At 41.9% G+C, this 13,746-nt stretch overlaps 1 protein-coding gene across 15 annotated transcripts in view; it reads left to right on the top strand.

Moving 5' to 3' along the window:
- Positions 1–13,746, top strand: part of CASK (calcium/calmodulin dependent serine protein kinase) — a 486,621-nt gene that overhangs the window by 229,879 nt on the left and 242,996 nt on the right. The gene's annotated exons all lie outside the window — the stretch shown is intronic.

Raw genomic sequence — 13,746 nt, 5'->3', positions numbered from 1 at the left:
CCTAAAGCCAAAAGAGCCTCTGCAGTGCCATTTTATATATGTGGAAGTAGGTTGTCATACTGATCCACCTAAAGTTTAGTGAAAAGGGAACTACGTTTGGTAGAAATCTATTTAAAAATTTCAGAAAAGTAATCCACAGTTTAACCACTTCAGACCCAGGCCAATTCTGACATTTCTCTCCTACATGTAAAATTCCAAATTTTTTTGCTAGAAAATTACATAGAACCCCCAAACATTATATATGTTTTTTTAGCAAAGACCCTAGAGAATACAATGGCGGTCATTGCAACTTTTTATCTCGCACGGTATTTGCGCAGCAATTTTCCGAACGTGTGTTTTTCAGAAAAAAAACTGTTTCATGTTTAAAAAAAAATACAGTAAAGTTAGGCCAATTTTTTTTGCATAATGTGAAAGAGGAGGATACGCCGAGTAAATAGATGCCCAACATGTCACGCTTCAAAATTGCACGCGCTCGTGGAATGGTGCCAAACTTTGGTATTTTAAAATCCCCATAGGCAACGCTTTAAATTTTTTTACTGGTTACATGTTTTGGGTTACAGAGGAGGTCTAGGGCTAGAATTATTGCTCTCGCTCTAACGTTCGCGGCGATACCTCACATGTGTGGTTTGAACACCGTTTTCATATGTGGGCGGGACTTACGTATGCGTTCGCTTCTGTGTGCGAGCTCACGGGGACAGGTGCGCTTAAAAAAATTTTTCTTTTTTTTAATTAATTTTCTTTTTATTTTTTTAGTTTTACACTTAAAAAAAAAAAAAAAAAAATTGATGACTTTTATTCCTATTACAAGGAATGTAAACATCCCTTGTAATAGGAATATGGCACGATCGGACCTATTTACAGTGAAATATGGGGTCAATAAGACCCCATATCTCACCTCTAGGCTGGGAAGAATAAAAAAAAAAAAAAAAACGATCATGGCTTCCTAGCCAGATCGGCGCCGTCATAACATCGCGCCCGACCTCCGAACGATCATAGAGACTCCGGGGACAATCTAGTCCGCCGGAAATCTCTATGATCACATGCTGGGGCCGGCGGATCCTGTGACCGACTCACCGATGGAAACGGTGAGTCGGTAGAAGCACCGGAGGGAGCGTCCCCTCCCGCCGCCTGTAAGAACGATCAAGCGGCGGAACAGCCGCTATGATCGTTCTTATGGTGTAGGGAATCGCCGGCTGAAAACGGCAATATCTGAATGATGTCTGTGGACTCAGGCATCATTTAGATATAACCAGAGAAACCCCATGACGTCAATAGACATAGTGCGGGTCTCAAGTGGTTAACTGTGGGCAAATAGTGCTGTCATTGTTGATGGGGGGAATCCCTCCTGCAGGGCTGTTCTGCCATCAGGGAGTGTGGGAAGTCTTACCTGTCTGCAGAACACATTGAGTATTTATGCTGGCTATTGCCTGCGGTAATAGTTTGGGGAAAAAACAGACAGGCTCATACATCTCATCGAAATCGGTGCTTATACATTCCTGCTGAACTGGCCAAATTTCTATCATGATATGACTGACTTTAAGGCTAGGTTCACACATGGTGGGGTCGTGCCTCACAGCTTGGGGTCCGGTGGGTCCCTGTTTACCAATTTCAGGTGTGAATCGGGTCCAAATTTTTGCCTGAATTCGCACCTGAATCGGAACCAAAGACGCACAGAAACCCTTCCAAATGCAGACTGCGGCTGCCCTGGAGATGTGTGAAAGGGGCTTCATTGCGAATTTCCCCGCATACAATTCGCATAAAGTGTGAACTAGAACTGCACGATTAATCGTTAAAGAATCAGATCACGATTCTTCCCCCCCTTGCAATCTTAACAAAGCATTTTTGTGATTCTATGCAGCATTCTCTGCTGACAGCTGTCTAAAAAGCAAAAAAGAAAACGGGAAGCCTGCCAAGTTTATGACCACATTGATTAGACCAGGGTCGACAACCCCCCGCCCCGCCTGCCAGATGTTGCACGCAGGGCATTCATAATGGCACGCAAAGGGAAACCTAGGAGAGGAGACCCATCTCCTGCACAACAAAACTGGCCAGTGGCTGTGCTCTATACGTACAAGGCAGTGGGTTAGCTCCCACAGGTCTCAGTTCCCACCAGCAGGGATTGTCACGGTTCCTGCCCAGCTCTATGCATACAAGGCAGTGTGGTTTGCTCCCACAAGTCTGTTTCTAGCTCCCGCCCATAGAAAACTGCAAGAAGCCTTGCTTTATGCATACAATACAAGGCAGTGTGGTTGGCTCCCCCAGCCTGTTCCTGCCCACCTTCATAGGAAACAGCAGGGATGGTCACGGTTCCGACCCGGCTCTATGCATACAAGGCAATGTGGTTGGCTCCTGCAGATCTCAGTTCCCGGCTTTCGCCTTGACTCCCGCCTACCTGTTTAGAACACTGCAAGAATGGTCACAGTCTCTGCCCACCCACTTCAACTCCGGCCCGCCCACCTCACTCTTCACCCGAATTGAGCCTGAAGCGATGTGGAGACCAATACACCAGCTGCCTGCTCTTGTGCTCTGGCTTAGGACAGGTAATTACATGACTCCAGCACAGGAAAATGTTTTATCGCACTAGGTGGCACGAACCCTGGTGATGCCACTGAGCCAGTGTATCAGTAATGACACCCCAGATTGCAAACATATTACCATGTAGTTTTGGTGCAGTGCGTTTTTGCGTGGTCCATGCACTACTTTTTGCATGGCCTTTTTGCAGCCTAGTCAAATTGACTGTCAAAACACACTGCATGGGAACGCGCAAGAATTGCACGGGAACCCACACATTCCAATGAAATCATATGAGAACCAGTCTTACATTAATATAAGTCCTAACTACATTTCCAGTGTGTACACAAATGCAGTAACTGAGCCCTATTAAGTTCAAGAAATGTGGTGCAGGGGATGCCACTGTCACAGCTGCTGCTTTCTTTACCCACAGCACCTGAAAATAGTCCTTTTTTTAGTAGCCAACTTTGAGCTAGGTATGAATTTTGCATTAAGCAGCAGCCATACACACCTCTTGTACTTATTAATAGGGCTAAGTTACTGTAGTAGTTACCAATAGTTCCAAAAAACATTTTTTCTGCAGTTCAGCTTTAATCTAAAAAAGATTTGTGTGCCAAAAATCCATAGTTTTATGAATTGGGACTGATCTGGGTTCTGAAGCTGCAGGAATTTGGGATGATCTGCGTTCTGAAGCTGCATGCATTGGGGCTGATCTAAAGGTCTAAATGTGAAGAATTTGGGGCTCATTTTAGACCTGAAGGTGAAAACATTGGAGCTGAGCTGAGGTGTTCAAGTACAGAAATTGGGCCAGATCTGTGGTTTGAAGGTGCATGCACTGCATACAAGAGATCTGAAGGTGCAGAAATTGGGCTTGATCTAAAGTATCAAGTTGCATGAATTGGGGCTCATATGAGATCTGAAGGTGCAGAAATTGGGCCTGATCGGAGTCCTGAAGTTACAGAAATTGGGTCTGATCTGAGGTGTGAAGGAGCAGAAATTGGGACGGATCTAAAGTGTAAAAGGTGCAAGCTTTGGGGCTTGTATAAAATCTTAAGCTGCAGAAACTGGGCCTAATCTGAGATCTGTAGGTGCAGAATATAAACCTATTCTGAGTTTTAAAGCTGCAGAAGTTGGGTCTGATCTGAGGTGTTAAGGTACAAAAGCTGGGCCTGATCGGAGGTGTAAAGAAACAGAAATTGGGCCTGATATTGGGTGTAAAGGTGCATGTACTGGGTCTGATCTGAGATGTGAAGGTGCAGAAATCGGGGCTGCTCTTAAGTGTGAATGTGCAGTTATTGGGTCTGATCTCTGGTGTGAAGGTGCAAAATTTGGGCCTGATCTGAGGTGTGAAGGTGCAAAATTTGGGCCTGATCTGAGGTGTGAAGGTGCAAAATTTGGGCCTGATCTGAGGCGTGAAGGTGCAAAATTTGGGCCTGGTCTGAGGTGTGAAGGTGCAGAAATTGGGGCTGATGTTTGAGGTGTGATGATGCATGCATTGGGTCTCACATGAGAGCTTAACCACTTTCCACCCAGCCTATAGCAGAATGACGGCCGGGCGGTGGTTCAGTTATGCTGACTGGGCGTCATATGACGTCCTGCAGGATAGCAGCCGCTGCCGTGAGCATATCGCGGTGATCGGTAGTGTGTCCGTCTGACACACCGCTACACCGATCTCATGTCAGCCATGTCCAGTGATGGCTGATCACGATGTAAACAGGAAGAGCCGTTGCTCAGCTTTTCCTCACCTGTGTCTGACAGACGCGAGTAGAGGAGAGCCGATCGGCATCTCTCCTGACAGGGCGGTCTGCGCTGATTTGTTTATCAGCACAGCCCCCCCCCCCCCCCTTCGGATGCCCACACTGGACCACCAGGGAAGCTCCTAACATGTGGATGGCCAGGCACATCCCCCATGGCCATCCACATGTGAAGATGAATGCCCAACATATGCCATTCAGTGCCCACAAATGGGCACTGACTGGCACCTCTATGGCACAATAAAAATGATGAACAGCAATGCCACCCATCATTGCCACCCATAAGTGCCATCAGTGCCGTCTACGAGTGCCCGTCGGTGCCGCCATATCACTGCCTGTCATTGAAGAAAACGTATTTACAAAAAATAAAAAAATAAGAAAAATTATTTTTCTACATTTTCAGTCTTTTTTTTTTTTATTTTTTTTATTTGTTGCACAAAAAATAAAAAAATTGCAGAGGTGATCAAATACCACCAAGATAAAGCTCTATTTGTGGGAACAACATGATAAAAAATTTGTAACAGCGCTGAAAGACGAAAATTGACTTGGGCAGGAAGGTGCATAAGTGCCTGGTATTGAAGAGGTTAAGGTACAGGGTTTGCACTGATCTGAGGTGTGTAGGTGAAAAAAAATGGTGAGGGTGGCCTTGGCAATGCTATTTGCATTTGGATCTATTTATTTAAGTGTGTTTATTTATTATTTTTTAAGTAGTTTTCAGCATTTACGTGATAAAAAAAAAACGCTGTGATTTGACTGTGTGAAGTTGACATAAATTTTTATGTAGCTGGCACTCTCAATTTCATTGAAAAAAATTTTTGGCACACTGTATTTGCGCAGCGGTCTTTCAAACTCAATTTTTTTTTTTTTTTTAAAAACACACTATATTTAATAAACTAACTAAAATTAGCTAAATTTTTTGCATAATGTGCCACAAGAATCGTGATCTTTAGTCTAAGCAAAAAAAAATCATAATTTTGGCTAGAATCGTGCAGTTCTAGTGTGAACCCAGCCTAAAAGCAAACAACATCTTTTGAAAGACAAACCAATGTTCTGAGACTTTTCGTACAAATTCTCCTTAGAATTTACATTCAAAATTCTATCCATCTATGGCCAGCTTTAGATAAAATTTTTATGAAATTACTGCTGAATCTATTAGGCCCCTTTCACACTTGTGCTACTCATGACAAGTTGTACCCCCATCAGTACCATTCATAGCTGTCAGTCATTCTTGCACTATTTTGGCCTTGAACTTAACGCGACTTGAGGTCCATAGACCTCAACATTACACAGGCATTGCTTCAAGCCGAGGAAAAATCACGCAACTGTTAGGAGGCTACATGCACACAGTGCCTGGGGCTGTATAATTGTTTTCTCTACCTAGGAACCATGGGTGTCCAGCTGTCTTTAGAAATCAATGGCTGGATGTGGTTATACGGAGGGAAGCCCCAGTCTGTATGCATAAGGGCTTTGTTTCCACTGAATTTTAAGTGCTTATATATTTTTCAGCCCACTCTAGGGGGCTAATTTCAACTGGAGAGCACATATAGTTATTTGTTTTGTTATATTCTGTGAAGTTACTTCATAATGCTGCCTTCATTTTATTCCCCATTCAGAAAATGCAGGGCTTGGTGTGAAGCCTGTTGTGTCATATGGAGTTCATTCTGTTCCCATCACTCTGCTCTACTACTGACTCTTGCTTACTCGTCATTTTAATAGGACTTTTTGGAGTACCCAAGCCAGCAAGAGCAATAAACACATTGTAAAGCATAACGCTGTGCTTTAATTATGTTATTGTTTTATTTTTAAAGCTGAGGTATCTGCATCTCTAGAAGAACATACCACTCAGGAATTATGGCAAGAAAAGCTTGATGTTTAAAGGATAAGTTCTCCTTTTGGAACCTGTTGCATGTTCCACCCCTGTTTAGGGTGGTGTATGTAACATGTTTCCGCTCCTGCCTCCTCTCCCCCCCACCCCCCCCCCCCAATCTTTACTTCCCTGTGACATCTTTGTCCCGTTACTTTTTAAAAACAGCGTAGCTGTGTTGGGCTCTGTCCACATAGCTGTGTCATTTATTCACAGGTTCCTGTTACAATGAATAAATTACAAGTCCATCTACGATGGTGGCAGATGGGCTTGTAGTTTCAGTGGGCTGCGACGGTGCTGATGCGCACTCTTGTAGTCCATGGACATAGTCTCCAACTTTCTAACTGAAAGTCTGTACAGAGGAATGGGCTGAAAGCTGGGGACATGTCTGCAGCAGCCCCCATTGCTCCCATGATCTACTGATCGAGGTACAATGTTTTCCAGGTTCCAGCAGGAGAAAAGTGTTTTTTTTCCTGCAAAAATATATGTGCATTTATTATTTTTTCTGTGAACTTGGCCTTTAAGTTTCCAAGACATATAAAATGCCTAGGGCAGACTCAGCCCACCAAATTCCTAGCTGTATGTCACTTTTGGGTTCACTAGTACTTTAATGTACGCAGATGCTCAAAGTGTAAGGCCCCTTTCACACAGAGCACACTGCTCCGCTTAGTAGGGTCTCTGAGTACATCCCTTGTGGCCCAGCATGTACAATGTATCCAGAAAGTATTCGCAGCGCTTTACTTTTTCCACATTTTGTTATGTTGCTGCCTTATTCCAAAAAGCATTACATTTATTATTTTCCTTTAAATTCTACAAATACCCCCATAATAACGTGAAACTATTTTGTTTGAAATCTTTGCAAATTTCTAAAAAATAAAAAAAACTCCCGGGGGGATGAGGAGGGTGCCCAACCAGCAGAGTTTGCAGAAGGGTTCTTTAAAAATCTGCTGGGCCTCACTGAGGTTTATCCAACCTACGTCGTTGAACCTGCTCATCGAGTACATACAGGATGGGCCATACCAGGAATGAATCCTCATCCTTTTCTGGTCTGCTTTCTCAATTACCGTGATTATGACCTGATCCTTTTGGAAGCTTGCAAGCACCCCACGCTTCCCTACAGTATACGCCTGTCCTACTATTACCATATTTCTCTGTTGAATTACAGAGCAGGAGGAAAACCTTCAATGATGATCATAGGAGACTTTGTGAGATAAATATCAAATACAGTGGAACCTTGGTTGAGTAACTCGGTTATCAAGCGTCTTGAAAGACGAGCAACATTTGTTTTGTTTTTTAAATCCTAACTCTGTTTGTGAGTGTTGTCTCGCAAAGCGAGCAGAATTCAAGCTAATGTGGTGTGCATTACCGTGTTTGGCCAGAGGTGTGGGGGCGCCGATGACATTCGGAACGGTGTGGAGCCGTTCGGAAATACTCCAGTCCCGAGGGTTTCCGAGTTCAGCTAAGCTGTCCCCGAGTATTTCCGAGATCTCTGTTAACCACCTCAATACTGGCCACTTTCACCCCCTTCCTTACCAGACCAATTTTCAGCTTTCCGTGCTCTTGCACCTTGAACGACAATTACGCAGTCATACTACAATGTACGCTAATGACATTTTTTTATCATTTTGTTCACACAAATGGAGCTTTCTATTGGTGGTATTTATTCACCACTGGGTTTTTGTTTTATTCTTTGCGATTTATCAGCGAAAATATTGGAAAAAAATATTTTCTTTGTTTTAAAAAAAAATCCAATAAAATCAAATTTCATAATACATTTAGGCCACAATTGTATTCTGCTACATATCTTTGGTATAAAAAAAAAAAATCCAGATAAGTGCATAATAGGTTTGTGTTTAAGTTATAGAGTCTACAAGCTATTATTGAAAATTGATCAATCCTAATATACTGACGGGCTATCATTTCTTGAGGCCCTAAGATGTTAGGACAGTACAGATACCCCTCAAATGACCCCTTTTTGTAAAGATGACAGTCCAAGGTATCCAAGAGGCATAGTGAGTTTTTTTTGAAGGTACAATTTTTTGCCCACAATAGTTTGGAAAATGAAGAATTTTTTTTTTTTTGATTTTTATTTTTTCCCCACAAAATTGTAATTCAATTAGTTATTTTTTACATAAGGCATAGATAAACTTGCAATTACACTTCAAACTACATTCTGCTACTCCTTCTGAGTATGGAGATACCACACGTGTGGGACTTGTTCACAGCCTGGCTACGTACAGCGGACCAACATGCAGGGAGCACCATCAGGTGTTTTAGGAACATAAATTACATATTTCGTTTCCTGACTACCTATCACATTTGTGAAGGCCCTGAAGCACCAAGACAATGGAATTACCCACAAAACGACCCCATTTTGGAAAGCAAATACCCCAGAGTATATTACAGGAGGCATAATGAGTCTTTTGAATATTTAATTTTTTTCCCATAAGTTTTTGGAAAATGGAAGAAAATTAAAATGTATTTTTTTTTTTTTTGCACAAAGTTGTAATTTTTATAAGATATTTCTAATAGATATCATGTACATAGCAAAACTTGCACCCCAAAATATATTCTGCTACTCCTGAGTATGGCGATGCAACATGTGTGACACTTTCACAGCCTGGCCTTATACAGAGGCACAACAAGCAGGAAGCACCGTCAGAAATTCTAAAGGCATAAATTACATTTCATGTCCTGAGTACCTATCGCATTTTGAAGGCCCTGGAGCACTAGAACAATGGAATTAGATATGCTAGATGATCGCGGGCAGATGTGCACACATGTTTACTGGAACAGATTTTGGTGTTTTTTACTGAGTGTCATGTGATCAGGAGGGCCAATCTCTGGGGGTCCTGGGCACACTGGGACGCACCGCTGTTCGGGCACGTGATCCTGCTTTCTGCGACGTCCCCCCCCCCCCCCAGGCTGTCGCATCTCCGCATTTCCCTGATTGGACGAATAACTTTATTTAAAATTAAGCTTCTACCTATGTTTTTATGTCTTCAGGCATTCATCTGGATGGATACCCCAAAAATTATTTAGAATCATGAATTCCTGCCTGGCCTCTTTTCTCTGGGGCTCGGGTCAGCCAAGGTTTAAATTGTCGGTCCTCCAAAGACCCTGGCATCAGGGGTTCTTGGCTTGCCCTGATCTCAATACATATTATCTGGCTTCCCTATTAACACATGCCCATAACTGGCTTCTTGCAGATGATTCTAACACTGTGGTGGTGTTGGAGGCTTCCAGTTTAAGCTTATATGAGGCCTTGATAAATCTATTGCATCCTCTCTCCCATTGACTAATTCTATGAAATCAGTGTTGAAAGCTTGGTCGGTGGTTTATGCTGCCCACCCTAACCCTCCTGGACATGTTTCTCCACATACTCCCCTTTGAGTTTTCCCCGAATTGTCGGTTTCTGTCCATTCCTGAGCCACAAATATGGGCATTGAGGGGCATAAAATACTTTGACCAGATTTTCTTAGAGGGACAGTTGCGGACCTTTTGATAGCTTAAAGAGGAAGTAAACCCTGATGGGTTTGCTTCCTCTTTGTGTCCCTGCAAAGGTAAAGCATAATGGGCTATTATGCATCTCATAGAATCCCATTATGTGTCACTTACCTGACACAGGAGCCAGCGATGGTCAGTAGCAGTGGGCATTGTCAGTGCGCCTGCGCGCCGCTGTCTACAGCACATGCACCGTAGACAGCGGTGCCTGTCTTTTTGTAAATATCTCCTAAACCGTGTAGGTTTAGGAGATATTTCTTGGCGTTTTACCGCCAACGCTATGGGCACGGCAGTGTGAAAGGGTCTTAAAATCTGAATAAAATGAATCTTCAAAAAAAAAAATAACAAAAAAAAAATCACATGTACATAAGTATTCACAGCCTTTGCCATGACACTCAAAATTGAGCTCAGGTGCATCTGGTTTCCACTGACTATTCTTGATATGTCTCTACAACTTGATTGGAGTCCACTAGAGCTGCACGATTCTGGCCAAAATAAGAATCACAATTTTTTTGCTTAGAATAAAAAGATCACGATTCTCAAGACGTAAAATCTTTCACGTTATACAAAAAAAAAAAATGGGCTAACTTTACTGGTTGTTTTTTCTTTTTTTTAATTCATTAAAGCAATTGAAAAAAAATGCATTTGAAAGACCGCTGAGCAAATACAATGTGGCATAAAATATTGCAACAACCGCCATTTTATTCTATAGTGTATCTACTAAAAAAATATATATAATGTTTGGGGGTTCCAAGTAATTTTCTAGCAAAAAAAATTATTTTAACTTGAGACCAACAAATGTCAGAAAAAGGTTTGGTGTTTAAGTGGTTAAATTTTTTTCACTTGCACACAGTCTATTCCATTGACAAATTGTTACAATGTTCATAGTTAAGTTCAATGAAGACTGTTTATAGTTAAGTTTGATGAAGAATGTTTTGATTCTTGGCAGACTGCCCAGTTTTTCTCTTCCTGTGTTTTGAGGGCTGTGGTTTCAGAAGAGCAGAGAGAATTCTTTGCATAGAAAGAACTGTGAAACACTTCAGTCAAGATTGCGATAACTATTCTTGACGATTAATTGTGCAGCTCTAGAGTCCACCTGTGGTAAATTCAGTTGATTGGACATTATTTGGAAAGGCACACACTAGTCTATATAAGGTCCCACAGTTAACAGTGCACATCAGAGCACAAATCAAGCCATGAAGCCCAAGGATTTGTCTGTAGACCTCCGAGACAGGATTGTATCGAGGCACAGATCTGGGGAAGGCTACTGAAAAATTTCTGCAGCATTGAAGGTCCCAATGAGAAAAGTGGCCTCCATCATCCGTAAATAGAAGAATTTTGGAAACACCAGAACACACCCCAGAGTGGGCCGCCCAGCCAAAATGAGCGATTGGGGGAGAAGGGCCTTAGTCTGGTGACCAAGAACCCAGTTGTCACACTCACAGAGCTCCAGTGTTTCTTTGTGGAGAGAAGAGAACTTTCCAGAACAACCATCTCTGCAGCATTCGAACAATCATGCCTGTATGGTAGAGTGGCCAGAAGGAAGCCACTTCTCGGTAAAAGGCACATGGCAGTCCACAAGGAGTTTGCCAAAAGGCAACTGTATGTCAGAAACCATGACACAGAAGTACAATCAAATCACACTTGTTTATTAATAAAGAGGTAAATAGAAAAAAGCGTAGTCAAGCATAGCCAGAGTCCTGTAGCCAGGTCGGGTAGTCAGCCAGTCCAAAGTTCACTAACCAGATCAGTCAGGCCGCAAGTCAGGGATCCAAGGAGAGCAACCGCAAGCAGGATAAGAAGCCAGGTGGGGATGTCAGCAAGCCAGTCTTAAAACAAACAGCAGGAGATGGTTCCCTGTGATGTGACCACACAAAGGCAAATGAAAAAGAGCAGGAAGGCTTTAAATAGGCAGGTCAGACGAGCATCACCGGGAACAGCTGGTAAATGTGGAAAGAGAAGAGAGCTGGCAATTGGCCAACAGCTGAGTGGCCAGCACAGCGGAGGAAGGGCTAAGCCAGCCCTGACACTGTAGGACTCTGACAATGAGAAACAAAATTCTCTGGTCTGATGGAACAAAGATTGAATTCTTTGGCCTGAATGGCAAGCGCCATGTCTGTAGGAAACGAGTGAAGCATGGTGGTGGCAGCACAATGTTGTGGGGATGTTTTTCAGCAGCAGCAACTGTGAAACTAGTCGGGATCGAGAAAAAGATGAATGCAGCAATGTACGGAGGCATCCTTGATGAAAACCTGCTCCACAGTGCTCTGGACCTCAGACTGGGGCGAAGGTTCATCTTCCAACAGGACAACGACCCTAAGTACACAGCCAAGATAACAAAGGAGTGGCTATGGGACAACTCTGTGAATGTCCCTGAGTGACCCATCCAGAGCCCAGACTTGAACCTGATTGAACATCTCTGGAGAGATCTGAAAATGGCTGAGCACTGACGCTCCCCATTCAACCTGATGGAGCTTGAGAGGTCCTACAAAGAAGGAGAGTAATTGCACAAAAATAGGTGTGCCAAGCTTTGCAGCATCATACTCATACTTGAGGCTGTAATTAGTGCCAAATGTGCTTCAACAATGTATTAAGCAAAGGCTGTGAATACTTTTGTAAATGTGATTTTTTTTTTTTTTTTTTTTTGTTCTTTTATTTTTAATATATTTGCAAAGATTTCAAACAAACTTTTTAGGTTGTCATTATGGGGTATTTGGTGTGTAGAATTTTGGGGGAAAAATTTAATTGAATCCATTTTGGAGTAACATAACAAACATGTAACATAAAATGTGGAAAAAGTTAAGCGCTGTGAATACTTTCCGTATGTCCGTGTGTTTACATCTGTACCTGTTGCTCTTCCCAGTTCTCGTATTAAAAAAAAAAAAAAAAACTTTTTATATCCTGTATCTTATGTATGTTTTTCTTTCTCATGGGCAGTATTGTCTTTCAGGAAGTATTTTCTACGCAAGCTTCTTTTTTCTTTTTCTTTTTTTTTTTTAACCTATTCTGACCAATGTTATTTTAATACAAGTTTTAATAAAAAAGGCACATATTTTATTCTGTAATGTGACCCATATATTGACACTAAATGTATGTTTCTATTATAAAGCATGGCAAAGTTACAGATTAAAGACTTTTTGTTTTGAGCTTATTTTTGTATTGCATCTCTCTCTAAAACAATAAAAAATAAAAAAAAGGGGGGGGGGGGGGGGATAAAACATGAAAATGGGGTAAAGAAGTTGTGTTTGTTTTTTTTTGTTTTTTTGTTTTTTTACCTCCTCCTCCTTACTTTCTCCTGCCAATAGATCTGGCAATAAATCTAGATCTTTTATTAAAACGGTATTATCGCTGAGGCCTCAAAAAAATAAAAATAAAATAAACTGTTAATGATTTTAAGACTGCATTATGTATACATTTTTTTTTTCTTTGCCCAAAATATATATATAAAAAAAGGACGTCACATTTTTTTTTTCCAGTTTTTATTCTGATATAATGAATTAACTAAATTGACTATCACACCTGTATGCCACTTAGCTTATGGGGCAAATGCCCATTAATAGCTTCAAGGATAACAAAGTAATACAAGGTGTTCCTGTAGATTGAAAAGTGCACATTTTCTATAGTTTGTCCTGTATAATGACACTAACATTTTGTTTATTACATTGCATATCAAGGTACTGGTTAAATAAAGATTTTTTTTTATTATGCTTATTCTGAGCCCTTGTTTTAAGGCCTCACTCACACGGGTGTACTTAAGTTTCCATTTGTGCAAAGAGTCATATTTGCTCCCACAGGATACAAAGGTGTTCCATGCATCCGCATGCAGTCATGTCTATTGGGACACAGCAGCTACACAGGCGCTGGTCCCAGTTTGACAGCCGTCCATTCAGGGACAGGTGCCCACCCATGCATGGCTATCGGATTGGGGCTGCCTGCATGTGTTGGCACGGAACACATGTTCATTGCATGAGTGTGAAAACAGCCCTTTGCATTGATGTACACTTAAATCTTCCCATGTGACTGAGGCATAATACATGGCTACAAAAAATAAGATACAAAGTAAATGAAAATGGGGGGAAAAAATATATAATGGGGGGGAAAAATTAACTGGCA

This window comes from Lithobates pipiens, unplaced genomic scaffold, assembly GCF_037356315.1.
Source record: "Lithobates pipiens isolate NorthernLeopardFrog02 unplaced genomic scaffold, aLitPip1_a1.2 Scaffold_16, whole genome shotgun sequence".
Lineage (NCBI taxonomy): Eukaryota > Metazoa > Chordata > Amphibia > Anura > Ranidae > Lithobates > Lithobates pipiens.
This window is presented reverse-complemented; position numbering and strand designations above follow the sequence as displayed.